Below are 18,142 nucleotides of genomic sequence, written 5' to 3' on the forward strand. Positions count from 1 at the left end.
TATATATATATATATATATATATATATATATATATATATATATATATATATATATATACATATATATATATATATATATATATATATATATATATATATATATATATATATATATATATATATATATATATATATATATATATATAATATATATATAATATCCATTTTTATTGTGTGTCAAATAATAAAAGCTTGTCCAGCAGCAAAAGGATTTTTTAATTTTTTCCCAGGTTGTCGACATACGAATTTGATGGAAAAACTGATACCGCTTAAAAATATTCATATAGTTCACTGGGTTATTGTTTTTTGTAGGATATTATTGTACTGGAGGATCATCACTAGCAGGAGTTATCATCACTAGCAGGAGTTATCATCACTAGCAGGAGTTATCATCACTAGCAGGAGTTATCATCACTAGCAGGAGTTATCATCACTAGCAGGAGTTATCATCACTAGCAGGAGTTATCATCACTAGCAGGAGTTATCATCACTAGCAGGAGTTACCATCACTAGCAGGAGTTATCATCACTAGCAAGAGTTATCATCACTAGCAGAGTTATCATCACTAGCAAGAGTTATCATCACTAGCAGGAGTTATCATCACTAGCAGGAGTTACCATCACTAGCAGGAGTTATCATCACTAGCAGGAGTTATCATCACTAGCAGGAGTTATCATCACTAGCAGGAGTTATCATCACTAGCAGGAGTTATCATCACTAGCAGGAGTTATCATCACTAGCAGGAGTTACCATCACTAGCAGGAGTTATCATCACTAGCAAGAGTTATCATCACTAGCAGGAGTTATCATCACTAGCAGGAGTTATCATCACTAGCAGGAGTTATCATCACTAGCAGGAGTTATCATCACTAGCAGGAGTTATCATCACTAGCAGGAGTTATCATCACTAGCAGGAGTTATCATCACTAGCAGGAGTTATCATCACTAGCAGGAGTTATCATCACTAGCAGGAGTTATCATCACTAGCAGGAGTTATCATCGCTAGCAGGAGTTATCATCACTAGCTGGAGTTATCATCACTAGCAGGAGTTATCATCACTAGCAGGAATTACCATCACTAGCAGGAGTTATCATCACTAGCAAGAGTTATCATCACTAGCAGGAGTTATCACTAGCAGGAGTTATCATCACTAGCTGGAGTTATCATCACTAGCAGGAGTTATCATCACTAGCAGGAGTTACCATCACTAGCAGGAGTTATCATCACTAGCAGGAGTTACCATCACTAGCAGGAGTTACCATCACTAGCAGGAGTTATCATCACTAGCAGGAGTTACCATCACTAGCAGGAGTTATCATCACTAGCAAGAGTTATCATCACTAGCAGGAGTTATCATCACTAGCAGGAGTTATCATCACTAGCAGGAGTTACCATCACTAGCAGGAGTTATCATCACTAGCAAGAGTTATCATCACTAGCAGGAGTTATCATCACTAGCAAGAGTTATCATCACTAGCAGGAGTTATCATCACTAGCAGGAGTTACCATCACTAGCAGGAGTTATCATCACTAGTGTTACGCGCCCCTACTTCACTCCATTATATACAAAAATAAAAGGCCTGGTTAAAATAAGTTCTGTAATAATATATCGCGAACCACTTTATTACTAGCTAGATAAAGCAGGTTCGACTATATATTATTATCGGGTACAGTATGAATCAAAAGTACTCTCATTGTATTATATTGTATTATATTATATCTTTCCCCATGATTATTATAACTATAATATTATATTATATTATTATTAGGTTAGGTATTACGAATGTGTAACCACTACTGTAGTGACCAATTGGTGGTTCTAGAATTGACGCCACGCGTCGCCTTCTGGCAGAGCTGAAGTCTGACTATGAAGTAGTTGAGTGAGTCAGTCAGCTCCTAGCTCTGACTCGGTACGGGTCTTCAACCCAAAGCTCCTAGCTTAAACTAAAACTGTATACCAAGTCTTGCCTTTGCCATTAGTCTGGTAATTCATGTCACTTATGAAAGATAACTATTTCGTTACCCTAGACCTTTCTAAAAGAGTAGATTATTAATTGAAATTATTGTATCATACTCTGTTAATGAGAATTTGAATGTAAGATTGGGTTTCTTGCTGTATAGTGTTTCATTTATAATTGCTTGCGGTTATTTTAATTCACTAACCAAATACCAATGAAGCTAAATGATTGGTAATAAAATAAAACTAACAAAAAAAAAATGGAGTTATTTGTGCCCCTATTGTTACGGTGAAGATTAAGTCGTAACAAATGGGGGCCTGTCCGGGAGCTACTTACCCTGAAGTACATATTTGTTTTGCATTAAAATTAAGCTCCCTTGCGAGAATTAAGAAAATGGATCCAGAAATTAAGTCATTATTAGATGAATTAACAGAGGCTACTCTTGACACTTTAAAATTACAGACGTGTTGGCAAATAGCTAGACAGTTGGATATACCTTATAATAGATACCATAGCGCAGAGACTCTTAGGTCCCTAATTAAGGATAGATTATTTCCGAAAACCCAAGCAATGCCAGAACTAGATTCGGAAGATAGTTTTATTTCTCAGTTTGAGGAAGTAGAAATCCCACGGACGGGAACTGCCTTAAATAATGAAGTTGAACCAGGGTTTACAAGGCCTTACTACTCACTCCAGTCTCAAAGCTCTCCCCCGTTCATTTCCCCGGAGTATGTATCGGTGGTTGGAACGAACCCTCAGTCAAATGACGGGGATAATTTTAGGACTGGTGCTCGTCCCAAAATACTTCCGGAGAAGACGCCCGAATTCCCTTCGGTGTCATTACCTCTTGGGAATTTCACGTCCGAACAACTAGAGAGAATAGAACGCATATTACTATTACAAAACTCTCAAATCGAAGCTAGAAGACGTCTAAACGAGGAAGAATTTAGGCGTGAAAGGTTTCGTTTTGAAACAAAGCAGAAGGGAGTTCCGGAAGAAAGAGACGTGAAGAGCACGGTAACCGGGTTTGACTTGCATAAAGCAGCTCTAATGGTACCTAAGTTTAACGAAACAGACTTAGATGAATTCTTTGAAATTTTTGAGAATCAGGCACGTTCAATGGGCTGGCCCAAAGACAAATGGGCCACATTGCTGCACACGTCTCTATATGGAAAGGCGCAGTCTTGTGTCGCCTCCTTACCATATGAGTTTTATGTCCAGTACGACGTAGTAAAGAGAACTATTTTAGAAGCATATGACATGCTCCCTATTAGTTACCAAATAGCTTTTCGTTCCATGAAACGGCAAACAGGACAAACTTATTTAGATTTTGCCCGAGGGAAAGCAGTGGCGTTTGAACGTTGGTGTCGAGCTTCTCGGGTCACGACTTTAAAAGATCTATCACAATTAATGTTACTAGAAGATTTGTATGCAAATTTTCCAGAGGGAGTTCGCCAGTATCTTGTTGGCCATCCGCAAACGACGTTGTTAGAGACTGCCGCGCTGGCAGACAACTTCGAGATTTCCCAGAGGTTGGTACAATCTGAAAGCAGCCAGGTTATCAAACCAGCAACGAGACCCGAACCTGCGAAGTCTTTCGGTAAGCGACCTACCCAACCCGTTCACTCCCGTGTAACAAGTAAACCCGAAGTAAAACACCAAATTCAATCGAGCCCATCCTATAGACCAGATAGGTCATGGGAAAAAATTAAATGTTCGTACTGTTCGAAGCTGGGACATTTTAAATCACAATGCTTTAAGCGTGATAGGGACCAGGGAAGGAGTCCATCCTATAGATTGCCCACACAAATCATATCCTCTACGACTCATCCAAGGAAGTCCGAGCCAAGAGTAGACGCTCTGTCCCAAGGAAAAGGAACAGATCCTCCTAGTTGACTAAGCAGAATATGGGTATCATCGTCGAACTTGTCAAGAGCTATGAGTCCTTACTTTTCCAAAAGCAAAGTAGGAATTACCGATAGCCAGTTGTTGCAAGTAAATTCCTTTAGGGATACGGGGTCCTACTTAACATTATTAAGAGAAGGACTGTTATCATTCCCCGCCAGATCATATACGGGTTTCGACGCTCTGTTGGAAGCTTATGGTGGCTCCACTACGCGAGTACCCCTGTACAAGTTATATGTTGAAACTCCTATTTTTACAGGCTGGACGTCAATCGGAGTGTCTCCAACTAACTTCCCCATAAAAGACGTAGACCTATTGATTGGGAACGACTTAGCGGAAGAAGGAATATGGAAAGAGCCCATAGTTATGGAAAATCCAACCGAGGAAAATTACGTCATCGAAGCCCGACGAACGGAACCTACCCTCTTTCCTCTGAGCGTAGTAACCCGGGCGATGACCAAACAGTCGCGTTCTCAGTTGGTATCGGAGGAAGTCATGGACGACGTCGACGTAGGAGTAAGAGACATATTCAACGAAAGCTCGAGTGTAGAGCCAACAATCCACCCAGAACCGATACCAGTTCCTAAGTCGGTGGTTTCCGAAATAGATTTATTCTCGAAGGAGGATCTAGTAAGAGAACTCCAAATAGACCCCTCCTTAAGTGACCTCAGGAAGCTTGCTGTGTTGGGAGAAGAAGCCCTTAAAAGTGACTGCTCTTACTATTGGGAGAAGGACTTACTGAAAAAGAAACTAGGATCTCTTAAAAGTGATCATCTACTGGTCTTGCCTACCCCGTTTAGAAATTTAGCATGTAAGTTTGCTCATGACAGTCCTCAAGGTGGACATCTGGGACAAAAGAAGACTTTTAGAAAAATTGCTAAGCACTTCACATGGCCAAAAATGAAGGAAGAAGTGGAACAGTATGTAAAAAGCTGTTCTGTGTGTCAACTAGTAGGCAAACCTGCACATAATCCACCACCTGCGCCGTTGAACCCTATACAAGTAACAGGCGAACCCTTTTCACGTCTGGTGATCGACTGTGTCGGCCCGCTACCCAAGACTCGGCAGGGCAACCAGTTCCTGTTCACCATCATGGACACCGTCACCAGGTACCCGGAAGCAGTTCCTCTCAGGAGGATTAATGCTCGCCTAATAGTGAGAGCACTGATTAAGTTCTTCTCTCACTTTGGATTTCCAAGAGAAGTTCAATCGGATCAAGGGTCGAATTTTACTTCAAAATTTTTCCGTGAAGCCTTGGCTCAGTTAGGGGTCAAGACGGCTTACGCGACGGCCTATCGACCCCAATCACAAGGCGTGGTGGAAAGGTTCCATCAAACTTTGAAGATTATGATGAGGTCCTATTGTTTACAGTATTCCAAAGATTGGGATGAAGGTATTCCACTACTCTTGTTTGCCCTAAGAGAAAGCGAACAAGACAACTTGAAGTTTTCGCCATTTGAGTTAATATATGGGCATCAAATTAGAGGACCAGTACAGGTTCTCAAAGAAGCTTGGACCGGGGAAGAAACGCCGACTTTTAGGAGCTCTCCTACCTTAATGAAAGAACGCCTGAGCCTAGCTAGAGAATTGGCCGCCGAAAACTTACGACAAGCACAGAGTAAGATGAAGGAGGAATACGATCGTCGAACTAAACTTCGTTCATTTGAACCAAAAGATCAAGTTCTGGTTCAACGATTTCATCAGGGACATGCTCTACAGCCCAAATTTGAAGGTCCTTTAGAAATCGTGAAGCGCCTAAGTGACGTGAACTACTTGGTAAGGACGCCGAAGAAGAGGAACTCACAACGGACGTATCACATTAACCAACTTAAACCCTATTCAGGAATCGTTTCACCAGTTTCTACTATAACTCCTCTAAACCAAGAACGGGTTCCAGTAAGTTCAGATGAAATGATAGGAATACCAGTTCTTCTGAACAATTCGACAGCCTTAAAGAATTTAAATTCTCTACTGATAAATCTGGAAGTGGACAAAGGACACGAAATAAAATCCCTGATTAAGGCAAATCTCCACCTGTTCAACGACGTCCCAAAACCGTGTACGTTGGGTGTGCACGATGTTACTCTCCGAGAACCTACTCCAATCAAGCAATCTCCCTACAGAGTGAGTCCCAAGAAACAAGGTGAGCTAGAGGCAGAGGTGAACTTCTTACTCTCACACGGGTTGATAAAACCAAGTAACAGTCCTTGGGCATCCCCGTGCATTCTAGTCCCCAAACCAGATGGGACTTCCCGTATGTGCACGGATTTTAGAAAAGTCAATGCTGTAACAGTGCCTGATGGGTTTCCAATACCCAGAATTGACGACTTAATAGACAAGGTCTCGAGAGCTAAGTATATCAGTAAATTGGACTTGTTAAGAGGGTATTACCAAGTCCCGTTGTCACCAAGAGCTCAAGAGATATCGGCTTTTACGATACCTGGTGGCCTATACAAGTATTGCGTTATGCCCTTCGGCTTCTGTAACGCGGCCTCTACGTTCCAGCGTATTATGAACATACTTACGGGCGGATTGGACGGAGTAGAAGCTTACTTAGACGACTTAGTCGTATACAGCGACAGTTGGCCCCAACACCTTAGACAGCTTAAAGCCTTGTTTGACGCCTTAAGTAAACATAATTTTACAGTGAATTTGTCCAAGTGTGAGTTTGGCCAGACGAAAATTAAATACTTAGGATTTCGGATTGGACAAGGTGAAGTCGCTCCTTTGAACGCCAAAGTAAAGGCCCTCTTAGAATTTCCTACCCCTAAGGATAGGAAAAGCGTATCAAGATTTTTAGGAGTTGCCGGTTACTACCGTCGGTTCTGTCCGAATTTTGCACAGGTAGCTTTTCCCCTAACTGAATTAACAAGTCCAAAAACAAAGTTTTCATGGACTCAGGACTGTGAAATTGCTTTTAATCGTTTAAAAAGATTACTATCCTCTTCCCCAGTATTGCTAAGTCCTGATTTTAATAAACCATTCCACTTACAAATAGATGCCAGTGCGTATGCTTTGGGAGCCGCATTGTTACAGAAGGCTCCAAATTCTGACCTATTACAACCTGTTTCTTATTTTTCTTCTAAGTTAAAGAAACACCAAATTAATTATTCGACTATAGAAAAAGAAGCCTTAGCTCTCGTTGTATGCCTAGAGAATTTTGATGTATATTTAGGATCTTCTACCCATCAGATATCGGTGTACTCCGATCATAATCCTTTGACCTTCATAAATTCTATGAAATCGAAGAATGCCAGAATACTTCGTTGGGCTTTGAGAATTCAACCCTTCTCTATTACCATTTCCCATATAAAAGGAAAACATAATCTCATTGCTGATGCCCTCTCTAGGCCTTGAAATTTTATTAATATACATTTATTTTTAACAGTATGAGTCGGTACTTTTATGACCATCTATGTTGTGGAGAAAGCTGGAGATGATGTAGGACTGCTGTCTATGTTACAACCTCTGCTACTATGACAGATGCTACCCACCACAGAGAGTACAAGTCAATGGCGACCGTCAGTCACGAGGGGGGAGGTGTTACGCGCCCCTACTTCACTCCATTATATACAAAAATAAAAGGCCTGGTTAAAATAAGTTCTGTAATAATATATCGCGAACCACTTTATTACTAGCTAGATAAAGCAGGTTCGACTATATATTATTATCGGGTACAGTATGAATCAAAAGTACTCTCATTGTATTATATTGTATTATATTATATCTTTCCCCATGATTATTATAACTATAATATTATATTATATTATTATTAGGTTAGGTATTACGAATGTGTAACCACTACTGTAGTGACCAATTGGTGGTTCTAGAATTGACGCCACGCGTCGCCTTCTGGCAGAGCTGAAGTCTGACTATGAAGTAGTTGAGTGAGTCAGTCAGCTCCTAGCTCTGACTCGGTACGGGTCTTCAACCCAAAGCTCCTAGCTTAAACTAAAACTGTATACCAAGTCTTGCCTTTGCCATTAGTCTGGTAATTCATGTCACTTATGAAAGATAACTATTTCGTTACCCTAGACCTTTCTAAAAGAGTAGATTATTAATTGAAATTATTGTATCATACTCTGTTAATGAGAATTTGAATGTAAGATTGGGTTTCTTGCTGTATAGTGTTTCATTTATAATTGCTTGTGGTTATTTTAATTCACTAACCAAATACCAATGAAGCTAAATGATTGGTAATAAAATAAAACTAACAAAAAAAAAATGGAGTTATTTGTGCCCCTATTGTTACGGTGAAGATTAAGTCGTAACAACTAGCAAGAGTTATCATCACTAGCAGGAGTTATCATCACTAGCAGGAGTTACCATCACTAGCAGGAGTTATCATCACTAGCAAGAGTTATCATCACTAGCAGGAGTTATCATCACTAGCAAGAGTTATCATCACTAGCAGGAGTTACCATCACTAGCAGGAGTTATCATCACTAGCAGGAGTTACCATCACTAGCAGGAGTTACCATCACTAGCAGGAGTTATCATCACTAGCAAGAGTTATCATCACTAGCAGGAGTTATCATCACTAGCAAGAGTTATCATCACTAGCAGGAGTTATCATCACTAGCAGGAGTTACCATCACTAGCAGGAGTTATCACTAGCAAGAGTTATCATCACTAGCAGGAGTTATCATCACTAGCAGGAGTTACCATCACTAGCAGGAGTTATCATCACTAGCAAGAGTTATCATCACTAGCAGGAGTTATCATCACTAGCAAGAGTTATCATCACTAGCAGGAGTTACCATCACTAGCAGGAGTTATCATCACTAGCAGGAGTTACCATCACTAGCAGGAGTTATCATCACTAGCAGGAGTTACCATCACTAGCAGGAGTTATCATCACTAGCAGGAGTTATCATCACTAGCAGGAGTTACCATCACTAGCAGGAGTTATCATCACTAGCAGGAGTTACCATCACTAGCAGGAGTTATCATCACTAGCAAGAGTTATCATCACTAGCAGGAGTTATCATCACTAGCAGGAGTTATCATCACTAGCAGGAGTTACCATCACTAGCAGGAGTTATCATCACTAGCAAGAGTTATCATCACTAGCAGGAGTTATCATCACTAGCAAGAGTTATCATCACTAGCAGGAGTTATCATCACTAGCAGGAGTTACCATCACTAGCAGGAGTTATCATCACTAGCAGGAGTTATCATCACTAGCAGGAGTTATCATCACTAGCAGGAGTTATCATCACTAGCAGGAGTTATCATCACTAGCAGGAGTTATCATCACTAGCAGGAGTTATCATCACTAGCAGGAGTAACTGTCACTAGCAAGAGTAATTATCACTAGCAAGAGTTATCATCACTAGCAAGAATAATTATCACAGGCAAGAGTAATTATAACTAGCCAGAGTTATCATCACTAGCCAGAGTTATCATCATTACCAAGAGTAATTATCACTAGCAAGAGTAATTATCACTAGCCAGAGTTATCATCACTAGCCAGAGTTATCATCACTAGCAAGAGTAATCATCACTAGTAAGAGTAATTATCACTAGCAAGAGTAATTATCACTAGCAAGAGTAATTATCACTAGCAAGAGTAGTCATCACTAGCAAGAGTAATTTTCACTAGGAAGAGTAATTATCAATAGCAAGAGTAATCATCACTAGCAAGAGTAATCACTAGCAAGAGTAATCATCACTATCAGGAGTAATCATCACTAGCAAGAGGAATTATCAGTAGCAAGAGTAATTATCACCAGCAAGAGTAATCATCACCAGCAAGAGTAATCATCACTAGCAAGAGCAATCATCACTAGCAAGAATAATTATCACTAGCAAGAGTAATTATTACTAGCAAGAGTAATCATCACTAGCAAGAGTAATTATCACTAGCAAGAGTAATTATCACTAGCAAGAATAATTATCACTAGCAAGAGTAATTATCACTAGCAAGAATAATTATCACTAGCAAGAGTAATCATCACTAGCAAGAGTAATCATCACTAGCAAGAGTAATTATCACTAGCAAGAGTAATTATCACTAGCAAGAGCAATCATCACTAGCAAGAGTAATTATCACTAGCAAGAATAATTATCACTAGCAAGAGTAATTATCACTATCAAGAATAATTATCACTAGCAAGAGTAACTATCACTAGCAAGAATAATTATCACTAGCAAGAGTAATTATCACTAGCAAGAGTAATTATCACTAGCAAGAGTAATTATCACTAGCAAGAGTAATCATCACTAGCAAGAGTAATTATCACTAGCAAGAGTAATTATCACTAGCAAGAGTAATTATCACTGGCAAGTGTAATTATCACTAGCAAGAGTAATTATCACTAGCAAGAGTAATCATCACTAGCAAGAGTAATTATCACTAGCAAGAGTAATTATCACTAGCAAGAGTAATCATCACTAGCAAGAGTAATTATCACTAGCAAGAGTAATCATCACTAGCAAGAGTAATTATCACTAGCAAGAGCAATTATCACTAGCAAGAGTAATTATCACTAGCAGGAGTAATTATCACTAGCAAGAGTAATTATCACTAGCAAGAGTAATCATCACTAGCAAGAGTAATTATCACTAGCAAGAGTAATTATCACTAGCAAGAGTAATCATCACTAGCAAGAGTAATTATCGCTAGCAAGAGTAATCATTAGCAAGAGTAATTATCACTAGCAAGAGTAATTATCACTAGCAAGAGTAATTATCACTAGCAAGAGTAATTATCACTAGCAAGAGTAATCATCACTAGCAAGAGTAATTATCACTAGCAAGAGTAATTATCACTAGCAAGAGTAATTATCACTAGCAGGAGTAATTATCACTAGCAAGAGTAATTATCACTAGCAAGAGTAATCATCACTAGCAAGAGTAATTATCACTAGCAAGAGTAATTATCACTAGCAAGAGTAATCATCACTAGCAAGAGTAATTATCGCTAGCATGAGTAATCATCACTAGCAAGAGTAATTATCACTAGCAAGAGTAATTATCACTAGCAAGAGTAATTATCACTAGCAAGAGTAATCATCACTAGCAAGAGTAATTATCACTAGCAAGAGTAATTATCACTAGCAAGAGTAATTATCACTAGAAGGAGTAATTATCACTAGCAAGAGTAATTATCACTAGCAAGAGTAATCATCACTAGCAAGAGTAATTATCACTAGCAAGAGTAATTATCACTAGCAAGAGTAATCATCACTAGCAAGAGTAATTATCACTAGCAAGAGTAATTATCACTACTAGGAGGTCTTCACAACTAACTAACAGTCTTCACCACTAACAACCATTCTTCACCACTAACAACCAGTCTTCACCACTAACAACCAGTCTTCACCATTAACAAGCATTCTTCACCACTAACAAGCAGTCTTCACCACTAACAAGCAGTCTTCACCACTAACAAGCAGTCTTCACCACTAACAACCAGTCTTCACCACTAACAAGCATTCTTCACCACTAACAAGCAGTCTTCACCACTAACAAGCAGTCTTCACCACTAACAACCAGTCTTCACCACTAACAAGCAGTCTTCACCACTAACAAGCAGTCTTCACCACTAACAACCATTCTTCACCACTAACAAGCAGTCTTCACCACTAACAAACAGTCTTCACCACTAACAAGCAGTCTTCACCACTAACAAACAGTCTTCACCACTAACAAACAGTCTTCACCACTAACAAACAGTCTTCACCACTAACAAGCAGTCTTCACCACTAACAAGCAGTCTTCACCACTAACAAACAGTCTTCACCACTAACAAACAGTCTTCACCACTAACAAGCAGTCTTCACCACTAACAAACAGTCTTCACCACTAACAAGCAGTCTTCACCACTAACAAACAGTCTTCACCACTAACAAACAGTCTTCACCACTAACAAACAGTCTTCACCACTAACAAACAGTCTTCACCACTAACGAACAGTCTTCACCACTAACAAACAGTCTTCACCACTAACTAACAGTCTTCACCACTAACAAGCAGTCTTCACCACTAACAAGCAGTCTTCACCACTAACAAACAGTCTTCACCACTAACAAACAGTCTTCACCACTAACAAACAGTCTTCACCACTAACTAACAGTCTTCACCACTAACAACCAGTCTTCACCACTAACAACCAGTCTTCACCACTAACAAACAGTCTTCACCAATAACAAGCAGTCTTCACCACTAACAAACAGTCTTCACCACTAACAAACAGTCTTCACCACTAACAAACAGTCTTCACCACTAACAACCAGTCTTCACCACTAACAAACAGTCTTCACCACTAACAAGCAGTCTTCACCACTAACAAACAGTCTTCACCACTAACAAACAGTCTTCACCACTAACAAGCAGTCTTCACCACTAACAAGCAGTCTTCACCACTAACAAGCAGTCTTCACCACTAACAAGCAGTCTTCACCACTAACAAGCAGTCTTCACCACTAACAAGCATTCTTCACCACTAACAAGCAGTCTTCACCACTAACAAGCAGTCTTCACCACTAACAAACAGTCTTCACCACTAACAAACAGTCTTCACCACTAACAAACAGTCTTCACCACTAATAACCAGTCTTCACCACTAACAAACAGTCTTCACCACTAACAAGCAGTCTTCACCACTAACAAACAGTCTTCACAACTAACAAACAGTCTTCACCACTAACAAGCAGTCTTCACCACTAACAAGCAGTCTTCACCAATAACACCCAGTCTTCACCACTAACAAACAGTCTTCACCACTAACAAACAGTCTTCACCACTAACAAACAGTCTTCACCACTAACAAGCAGTCTTCACCACTAACAAACAGTCTTCACCACTAACAAACAGTCTTCACCACTAACAAACAGTCTTCACCACTAACAAACAGTCTTCACCACTAACAAACAGTCTTCACCACTAACAAACAGTCTTCACCACTAACAAACAGTCTTCACCACTAACAAGCAGTCTTCACCACTAACAAACAGTCTTCACCACTAACAAGCAGTCTTCACCACTAACAAACAGTCTTCACCACTAACAAACAGTCTTCACCACTAACAAACAGTCTTCACCACTAACAAACAGTCTTCACCACTAACTAACAGTCTTCACCACTAACAAACAGTCTTCACCACTAACAACCAGTCTTCACCACTAACAACCAGTCTTCACCACTAGCAAACAGTCTTCACCACTAACAAGCAGTCTTCACCACTAACAAACAGTCTTCACCACTAACAAACAGTCTTCACCACTAACAACCAGTCTTCACCACTAACAAGCAGTCTTCACCGCTAACAACCAGTCTTCACTAACAAACAGTCTTCACCACTAACAAACAGTCTTCACCACTAACACACAGTCTTCACCACTAACAAGCAGTCTTCACCACTAACAACCAGTCTTCACCACTAACAAGCAGTCTTCACCACTAACAATCAGTCTTCACCACTAACAAGCAGTCTTCACCACTAACAAGCAGTCTTCACCACTAACAAGCAGTCTTCACCACTAACAAGCAGTCTTCACCACTAACAAACAGTCTTCACCACTAACAAACAGTCTTCACCACTAACAAACAGTCTTCACCACTAACAACCAGTCTTCACCACTAACAAGCAGTCTTCACCACTAACAAGCAGTCTTCACCACTAACAACCAGTCTTCACCACTAACAAGCAGTCTTCACCACTAAGAAGCAGTCTTCACCACTAACAAGCAGTCTTCTCCACTAACAAACAGTCTTCACCACTAACAATCAGTCTTCACCACTAAGAAGCAGTCTTCACCACTAACAAACAGTCTTCACCACTAACAAGCAGTCTTCACCACTAACAAGCAGTCTTCACCACTAACAAGCAGTCTTCACCACTAACAAGCAGTCTTCACCACTAACAAACAGTCTTCACCACTAACAAACAGTCTTCACCACTAACAAGCAGTCTTCACCACTAACAAGCAGTCTTCACCACTAACAAGCAGTCTTCACCACTAACAACCAGTCTTCACCACTAACAAGCAGTCTTCACCACTAAGAAGCAGTCTTCACCACTAACAAGCAGTCTTCACCACTAACAAACAGTCTTCACCACTAACAAACAGTCTTCACCACTAAGAAGCAGTCTTCACCACTAACAAGCAGTCTTCACCACTAACAAGCAGTCTTCACCACTAACAAGCAGTCTTCACCACTAACAAGCAGTCTTCACCACTAACAAGCAGTCTTCACCACTAACAAGCAGTCTTCACCACTAACAAACAGTCTTCACCACTAACAAACAGTCTTCACCACTATGAAGCAGTCTTCACCACTAACAAACAGTCTTCACCACTAACAAACAGTCTTCACCACTAACAAGCAGTCTTCACCACTAACAAGCAGTCTTCACCACTGCTTGTTTAGCTTCAGATGCTACAAGGTTAATTTGTCTAAATCTTCCTGAAGTTTAAAAGTCTTCTTCATTATTTTCTTTTCAGCTTAATTTTGTGTCATCAGTGAATTTATTCATGTCAGCTGTTCTCCCCTCATCTTCCTCTGGCTACTGATGTAAATTATGTAAAATAATCATTATAAAACTTAATGAGCGCCGCATGTGACTGGTACTCTTTCTTATTGTACCTTATTTATGCCAGTTATTTGTTAGTTATGCCTCGAGCCATGGCAGGACTTTATTCCTTGGGTGGCCATGTTCTTTTACAATCATTCTTGTGGTAGTCTATCAAAAGTTTTACTAAAACCCAAAAAAACAACATCTGTCGTGATCCAGTACCTCAAATGTTTTGCTATAAAAGAACAGTAAGTTTGTTAGGCATTAACGGGTAATTTTGGACTTGGTATTAAGATTCGTTAATCGAATTATGCTCATCAAGGTGGCTTTATATTATATCGTTTGTAATCGACTCTAATAATTTGCCTGCTATTGATGTTATGCTTTTTGAGAGGTAATTTGACGGTTTCTACTGGTCTCCTGATTTAAAGATAGGAATTCCATTGACCATCTTCCACATCTCCGGTATTATACCTGTTTGGAGTGATGTACTAAAAACGTTAACTGATACTTCACTGTGTTCCATTTAGCACTCTTTAACAACGCCTGACAAAAGATGTTAATCGGGACTTGGGGACTAATTTTTAGTCGCTCAACTTTTGTGTTGACCACATCCCAAGTGACTGTGAGATTACATTATTTGTTTTCCTCAACTCCATTAAAATAATGTTAATTGGACATCCTTTTTGTGCATTCTTGTTTGAAGAATGAAAATAAATGTACGTTAAAAATTGTCCAAATTGTCTTTATGATGGTCAGTAACCTGTTGCAAGGAGACCTTGGGTCTTCTCTAATATTGTTCAATATACTTTGAAGAGAAAAACTTGTCTTTGACACCTTTGCAACTTTAATTTCATAGTCATGTTTATTGTTCTTATCCCCAGTTAACCTCTCCTTAAACATTGGTTCATGAGGTGACCATCTCCTCTAATGATATGCATAAAAACTTTTTTCTTCTCCCCTAAAAGTTGTTTAAATATTATTTTCATCCATTTCAGATAATGAATATATGTCCTTTGAGCAACTTGCAGTGCATTTATGAATTGATACATTGATATTTCTCTTCGTTGTCCTAACCATCACATTACAAGCGTTCTCTAAGTCTATGGTAACCTGCACAACAAAAATCTGAGGCCTTTGATGCATTATCTTCACTATCACACTTACCGTCAAGCTCCTCCACAATCTCCAGATTGTTCACAAAGGTCTCCTTGTTTGCCAAAACCAAATCAAGCAGGTTATTTTCCCTCATTGGTCCTCTATTGTCTCTAGAAAACCGTTGTACTCTAGGTTCAGCCAACGATTTCTTGTTATTTTGACTAGGGCTAAAATCCCCTAGAATTACCACATTATTACTCGAAGTCTTCAAAGACTAACTGTTGCAACCCCTGAATGGGTTACAATGATTATTATGTATATATAATGTATATTATCTTTTCATATAATTTTATATTGCTTATATTTGCGATAATAGCTAAATCGTAAATGTATGACTTTATATTATTATTTGACTGTTATATTCTTATTTAGCTTATGTTGTTAGGATGTATATAAAATGTGCTCAGTTAGTCTTGATTGTCAAACTACTGTAATTATCGCTTGTCGCTCGTTATACTGCCGGCTTCTGAGCTGCAGTTGTCCACGTAGCTATCACGTGATCGAGGGGGGGGGGTGTCCTCACCTCTCGTGAAATTGTCAGTCTGCTGGAGACTCGCTTGCTGGTTGGACAGATTGTCTGTCTCATTATTCTTGTTAGTTCTGTAGAACTTTGTTCACAGAACATTGTAAAGACTTAGTGATTTTCGACGTTGTACTGAGGTTGTGTGTCACATAGACACTCTGAACATCTCAGGTCCTTAGCTATAGCTTCTGACCTAATTTTGTACTGGTTTCTGTGCATTGTCACAGTCGAGTTTTCCTATGCTGAACGAAGATTCAGTATTATGGGAGTTTTGTAACTTTTGTGGAGGATCTGCTGATGGTCCCTACTTAGGATCGTTATATTATTTCCCAGTTCCTGATTCTGTGTCGCAGTCGCTTGATATTGCATTGCTATTGGGCTTAGCATTCTTTGTTGTTCAAGCAGACTGTTCGGGTTGCCAGTCGGTCAAGAAGTTAGTTTATTTGAGGACTTTGTCAGTCACTTGTTTAAGTCTTATTCGAGTCTTGAGACATAGCTAACTACTTAAGAGCACTTACACGCATACACACACTTGTACATATTTGTAATATCTTATTAAATGTTAATGTACCTGACGGTACTTAAGAATTATAAATGTGATATGTGCTTTCAGCACAATAACATTGAACTCGAGAGATTGATTTTATTTTGATTGCTGTAATTAATTTAATTTGATAATATACCTCTAGACAACTTACTACTTAATAAATTTATTAAATTTTAATTTCTCTAGTTAGTAGCCTACCAGTTGTAATCCTAAAGCACTATTGAACCATACTGAATTTTAATGGATAATTGGACAAGGATACTGACTACTTGTTACGAAAACCCAGTAACAGGCTGAATGCTAGAAGGGCAGTCCTTTCTAGTATTCACTGGAGATCTTTAAGCTTTTAGAATCGCGTTTTTTGTAACAAATGGGGGCCTGTCCGGGATGCTCTTGATCCAAGGTGTTGGAGAAATTGTCCAGTTTGACATACTAGTACTTCTATGGTCAAACTCTTTGAGTACTTTCCTAATCTGAAGACTTTGAGTTTAGTCTTGTACAACATACCAGGTGGATGTATGTACTTGACTGAGTCTCTTGATCCAAGGAGATGGAAATACTGTTTGAGTTCTAGCTCTAAGACAACCAACACTAAAATTCCTATTAGGATTATAGTTTCCCATAATCACTCTCTCGTAGTACAATTATTTTCGTGATGTATGCTAAAGTGAAACAGTTAATTGATACTCTGACTTTGTCTGAGTTAAGTACATTAAAACTTCAGACGTGTTGGCAAGTAGCCAAGTATCTCGGTGTGACGTATAACAGGAATTACACCGCAGAAACTGTCAGAGCATTAATTAAAGATATATTGTTTCCTGCTCATACAGAGATGTCTGATTATGATTCAGATTCAGAAAGCCTAGTGTCACAATTAGGAAGTATGACTCTATTTGATGAAGAAAGAACAACTAGAGCAGAAGTGAGCCTAGTGTCTGAGCCTAGTGTAGATCAGTTCTCGCTCGCTCCTTCCTTCACTGACACTATAGTACAGAGTATAGCTGTTAGTATGACACAGCCTAATACTAGTACAGTGTATGATACACCTGTATTTACTTATCCTAGACCAGATCTAGACACTCTAGAGACGGCTGGACCAAGTGTCCGACCTAAGGACCGTCCAGACCATGTTAATTTCCCTACTCCTCCATTACCCACTGGTCCTATCTCTCAGGAACAGTTTGAGAGGTTTGAACGCCTCCTTATGTTGCAGACTGCACAAATAGAGGCACAGAGGAGATTGAACGAAGAAGATTTCCAAAGAGAAAATGTTCGTCTGGGAAGACAACAGACTGATAGATCACAGGACACATTTAATGTGCAGAAAGCTGCATCCATGGTTCCTAAGTTTTTTGAAAGTGACTTAGACACATATTTTGATGTGTTTGAGAACCAGGCACGTGCTATGAACTGGCCACGTAAGCACTGGGCAACATTGCTTCATACTGCTTTGACGGGAAGAGCTCAAACTTGTACTGCTGCTTTACCATTTGCCAAGTACATTAGTTATGACGCTGTCAAACAAAC

Source organism: Cherax quadricarinatus, chromosome 2 (assembly GCF_038502225.1).
Source record: "Cherax quadricarinatus isolate ZL_2023a chromosome 2, ASM3850222v1, whole genome shotgun sequence".
Classification (NCBI taxonomy): Eukaryota; Metazoa; Arthropoda; class Malacostraca; order Decapoda; family Parastacidae; genus Cherax; species Cherax quadricarinatus.